Below are 6,359 nucleotides of genomic sequence, written 5' to 3' on the forward strand. Positions count from 1 at the left end.
CAGCGTCGCTAATTTTACCGATACTAAAATATGTGAACATCTTTCGACACCAACCGTCTTCCGAAATAGAAAATACAATTTACTGGTTTAAAAATAATCGCACAGCACCGACATATGGTTGACCACGCGCTTCTAAATATTCGATATGTTTTGTCGAATCACTAATGCGTTCCTGAATTTGGCGAAGATCGTACGCGAACATCGCAGGATTAACTCGAAGAAATGAAGAAATAATTTATCATCGTAAGTACGAAAACACAGACCCGTATTGACGTCTTAAATGAGCCTAACGGAGAGAATACAAGCAACGCGACATATCTGTGTACATATTAGGCGTTAGAGTATTGTAATTAGGCTGTACTTGTACGATACGAAATAATGGTATACGCAAAAGTGCTGTCGTGCCAACGCACATATCGACGGCGTACGTTCCCTTTAATTGTTACGAATACGTCCTGTATATACATGTGTGTGTCTATATGCATGTATATGTGTATATACATGTATATATACATGTATATTTCTTCGTGCGAGCTGCAACACGGAAAAATGCAATCAAGATTATATTATCCCGGAATATTATTATATACAAGGTGCCTCATAATGCTCGTCTAAATGTATACCACTGTATTCCTCAACCAAAATGGAGCAACTGTTCTTTTTCATAAAAATTATGATAATGCACCATTTTCTTAGCTATTTAATTCTTTAACAAACAGGAGTCGAGACCGAATCACACACCGAATCGCCTCGATACTCATTAGGTGTACGCTTATACGCAAATTCCGACCGTCTCTCATTGGTCTTCGCTCGTTTGCTAAAAAATTGAATGGCTAAGGAATTATCTGAATTTCTGCAAAACCGAAATGTTGCTCCAGTTTGGCCTAGAAAGGACGTGGTATACTTTTTAAGCAATTATTACGAGACACTCCGTATGTATGTGTGTGCGTGTGTGTATGTATATTGCTATCGCACACACTACAATCGTCGTCATCGTCGTTATCATCACCACAAGTATGAAATTTTAAATATAATTTTAAGTTACATTAAGTTATAATTATTATTAATAGTAAACGATGTGATGTTATGTAAGTATATACGTGTAACACGTTGTATATACGGAGAAAAGAATCGAAATGCATATAAAATAATTTAACTGCTATACACACACATTTCTCGATTTGAAACTACGTGATTTCCTTGCGGGTGTGATTCCTGCTGATGGATCACTCATGTGAGAAGAAATAGGACTTGCGTCAGTCACGGCAAGAACTATTAATCACATCAACATTATTAATTGTCGATCTTAATAATTTCTTTAAGCATCGTAATTTCGAATGTTTTATCATGTCAACTACAATGAACTTTATTTGAGATAAAGGCATAAAACGACAGAACATTCCTATTACAATTTCTTTATTACATCTTCATCTTCATTATTATAATTTAAATTATTACACATATTCCTGTGTATTATAATGAAAATACGTTTAGCTTCTTCCGACGCTGTCGGTTACACTTGTGCAATTGATTTACTTAAGAAATATCATATTTGTGTTTGCAACGAGAATTTATTACGTCGGGAAAAAACTCCGAGGTCTCCTTTGAAAGTTCGGTTTCTCGTTATTTTTATTTTATCGTCGTTACTTGAAACGACGAGTATTTTGTCGCATGAACGCAGGATCTCGGTTCTTTGCGCATCCGCATACACACAAGTAACCAACCAATTTCCCGTTTTCTTTTCTTTTCTTTTCCTACCCGCTCTGTCTCTCGATCGCTCGTTTGCCCGCTCTCGCTCTTCCTCTTTCATTTCTTCCCTCTAACAACGTCCGTCAAAGACGCGCGAGTCCTTTTTCTCTCCGATCCCCTTAATCGGTGTGTCTTTTCTCGTGGAATTATCCCGTCGCTTCACCTAGGAGCTCCCTATATACCGGATGTGGCCGCGTTTACTGCCTATAATTGCAGTGGAGATGCGGCGCGCCGTCCCGCCCAATTATTTGGAGACAAACACCAATACTATCATCACCAACACTACCATCGTTGCCAGGAAGGAAGGCCCCAAAAACGTCGCGCATAACGTCTCCGTAGATCATGATTGCATACTCGAGATTAAAATACACAATCTGCATGAGACGCTAGAGGTATCAGTGAGTAGTTAAAGGGGGTTGTTAAGACGTCTTGATCTTTTGACTAGCGTGATTAATATTTAGAAATACATTACAGCTAACTATTACGTGCGTATAAAAAAATACGAAGCGTTTTTCGAGAAAACTATACATACAATTGTGTATAATTATATGAAATACAGAACTGTATATATTTTTTTAATCGGTATAGATTAGTGATTAATTCGCTAATGGCTAATTTTATTTACTGATAGTGATCTAGGGGAGAGACAATCGATTTTTTAAGGCTAATGTGTTTAAGGGAAGTCTGTATATTCATGTGCTAACCGGATTTCAAATACTTCCGCCGTTTAGAAGTAGAAAGCTGGGAAGAAAGAATCGTTTTCGACTACTACTGGGCTTCTATGTACCGACCACCGAGTGGCGCGTCATCGGTGCCCTCTAATCTTGTCCCGAACCTTTTTACGGTTTTTCTAGTTTTTGACGTAAACGCCACATTGTGGTGATCAATTAGGAGATCCCCGAATATCAAGACATCCGACACATCTGTGAAATCCACACATAAACCACCAATGCAATAGCGCGCATCTAGCGAGTTGTTGGCTGTAACTTGAATACGAAGAAAAAAGGACTGGAGAAATGAAAAGTTTACTTTCATGGAAATCCAGTTTTAAATGTAACATTGTATTTTGCTTAAACGCATTTTATTTGTTAATAATCATACGTAAAGCTATAATTATTTTCTAATCGATGATAACTGTATATCGCGATATATCGCACAATTGCTCGAGCGAAATACTTTCTTGTAGTATTTGTGCGTATCGCGTGCGTGAATCACCGTGTAATTTCACGAGTCGCGCGCGAAATTATGCAAATTATTGACGTTCACTACCCGATACTCATTGTCCTCAGTTCCGTCCGTTATTGGTGCACACCCTCGAAATTAATCTATGCTCATACACGCTCGGCACGCATGCTGCTGCTTCACCCCATTTCATCTCTCGCGATCGCCGCCGCCGAAGAGGGATAGCTCGTTGAATTAAAAAGTAATCTAATATTAGGCTGGCTCTCTAGTTAGCTAATATTGAAAGAGCAGTACGATGCTTAACAATACATCCTCCTTCTCCCTTTATCGTGGTTCCGCGTTTCATATAATTATACCGTACACACCAGAAAATAATCTTCGCAAAATAGAGAAATTATATTCCGGCTCAAATACTGCTCTATAAATATGTTCTATCATGGAAATACTTGCGATATATTCGGACACGCTGACACAAATGGCATGTGTGACTACAAAATGCAACATATATAATTGTTCCTAACATTATTATCTTGTTCATAACATTATTATCAGATTCGTCTGATTTCGAATAAGTGGCGAGCGATGTAGTAAAGTTACTTGATATCCATTATTCATAATAATTGGAGTCAATCTCTTTACAGTCCAGCAAAATACGCTTAAGTAGAAATTCTCAAGAAAATTTATTCAGTGAGGGAGTAATATAATACATAAAACGAGTCTATAGAAAATATAGGAGCTGTGTTAGTAACACGTCGTTCCTTTTGATCGCTATTCCTAAAACTTTACTGCACGATACATATGCAGTGTGCCATATATATGCACATGCATGCACATGCACACATAGTAGCACGTACAAACGTACACGTGAGATACGTGGAGGAACACGTTTATAAAATCATGAGCAGCGCGCTGCGTGCCATATTTACACCGAGCGTAGGAAATTTATTGTGATTGCGCTTCACAAACGCGCGTAAAGCGCTAGCTATGCTTTTTCCTCGCGCCATCGCATCGCTCGCCGCCGAATGGCAGCTCAATTTCGCGACAGCAACGAGTTGCGCTTATGGAAATTGATAGTTGGGATGAAAAATAAATCGAGCGAACGCGTGCGACGCGCTTGTCCAGATATCCGTATAGGGATATTTCCGACAATGGTAGTTACACTTTGATTCATCAACGGCGTCGATTCTCATTAAGGATACGTCTAAATATGCGAATACACACAAGCGTTATTCCGAGGAGGATAAAAGAATAGCCGGCGATCTGTTGCAACAAGCAAATACTTTTCCACGCTATTTCGGGAGAGAATCCGGCACAGCACATCTGATTGGGTGGCACTTTTTTTTTATCGGCTACAAGAAGGAGACCGGCTAATTTTTCCATAGCTGTCTGTTAAATGCCTCGTGTGCGTTTCCTAAAACACAATGTCGAAGCACCATTCATTTCCTGCCCTACCCGTAAAACAACTCCCTTCGCAGCAGCTATCTTGTGAAGCAGTTTCTCTATTTCCGATCATTTGCGGTTTCACTGCGGTGGCGGGAAGGATCGGAGCCGCGTTAAAATCGAAACCACTCGTTTTTCTCTCTTTTCAATAGACTGCGCCAAATGATGACCTCATCGTGACGTCGGTTCTATTCTCTCGTAGATTATCGACGACGCCGAAGAGTTATTAAAAGTAATCTTATTCTACGAACCGGAGAATGTCAATATGCCGATGCCAGGGTCGGTATTTCACGAATACCAGGATACCTGTTGCAAAAATTACCTGGTTACGTGGGCGCTGTGAGGTGTAGTGTAAATAATCCAAGGGAAACGAGAAACAAAAGCAGTCAATGCAAACTCAACTACTATGGAATATACTGACCGTACTATTACCAACGACATATTAAAGTGATAACTGTAATGAGTAGCGTAATGAAAAAGATATTTAGAGAAAAGGTGGAGATAAAACAGAGATTGGGTGAGTGATAAGTGAGTGAATGAAAGTATGTGTGTGAGAAAGAAAAAATGATATTAATTACAAAGTACTCGAATTGCTTTTTTCTACACGTAGGAATAATCTAACGGTAAAAGTGCGCATACAGTAAAAAGCAATACAATATGAACGTTAACGTGTCTTCTCAGGAAGAGAAGTGAAGGGCGAAAGAAGTTCGAGCTCGAAAGTAATAAAAGCAGCGAGCGCGACGTGCCCCGAGACGGAAATTGTGCTTGTCAAACGCTTTTCCTACGTCGTTCCACGCTTTTTCGTTTTCACTACTACTATAGCGTACTCACGTTGGAACTACGTACTCCCTTGTCGCGCGACAAACGACAGGCGACAGACGACAGCGCGAAAAAGGCGACAGGCAGACGCTTCTGATCCAGCGAGCGAGCGAGGCGCCCATTTAGGATGATTGCCTGATTTTATGTATTTATACAGGGCGAAGAGAGGGAGGTTAAACCGCTTTTCACACCAATGTTTCCATTGCTAATAGAAATTCGTTTCACAGTTTACGTCCATGTCACGTGTACTAAATGTGTGCAAAAAAGTAACATCCAATTTTATATAAACAAATAGAATTTTTATCGTTTATGTGTATATATATATATATATATATAATTATTTACTTAATATATATATATATATAATTCTCATTCACTTTTATTCTTAAACATACATCACAATGATTATTTCACGATATGTCGTGAAACATGAAGACATCATGTTAGATGAGAGATCATAGCTAAATATTTACAAATAAAGAAATGTGTTTTATTTATAAAACAAGAATGCTCTTGATCTCTTTTACATCATATGCGCGTATCACGAAGATTCAAGTTTAACCCAGTTAATATCTTGACTTTCCTCGCTGATTTTCATTAGATCGACTGTTTATTTCTTCACAAGTGATTGTTTCTTTTTTAGTTGTACCACCAATTGTAATATTTGACGTATAATTTAAAGCTTAGTTATCATTGTTCTTGATAAATGTTTGTTAATATCGTGGGCTACCAGAAATTTGATTGCTGCGATTACTTGGACCGCCCATTCCGCATCAACAAGCTTCGATGCAAAGTATTTGTAGCACAGAGGGGACGGTTGTTCTCGTCTGTTATTCCCATGAGTATTAAGACGGGAAGAAAATAGCTGAAGCCGGTGGCACGTGCACACTACCCTGACTAGTGTGATGACTGACTCGTGTACGCGACACAAAGATACTCAGACAAGTACGCGAGCACGCGGCAGTATCGTCAGAATGTTTTAATATTTAATGCGATTAAACTCATTTCGTTCCGCCTCCCGTAATTGGTTTCTGATTAACTGCTAAGTTTTAAGTGCATTAGCTGTGTGCAATAGTTACATGCGATGTATATCATATCCCGATGTCTATCGTCAACTAATAATCCTAAGTGTGTTGCAAGCAGCACACTTAGGACCTCAAGAGTGATTT

The sequence above is a fragment of the Harpegnathos saltator genome, unplaced genomic scaffold (assembly GCF_003227715.2).
Source record: "Harpegnathos saltator strain DR-91 unplaced genomic scaffold, Hsal_v8.6 scaffold192, whole genome shotgun sequence".
Lineage (NCBI taxonomy): Eukaryota > Metazoa > Arthropoda > Insecta > Hymenoptera > Formicidae > Harpegnathos > Harpegnathos saltator.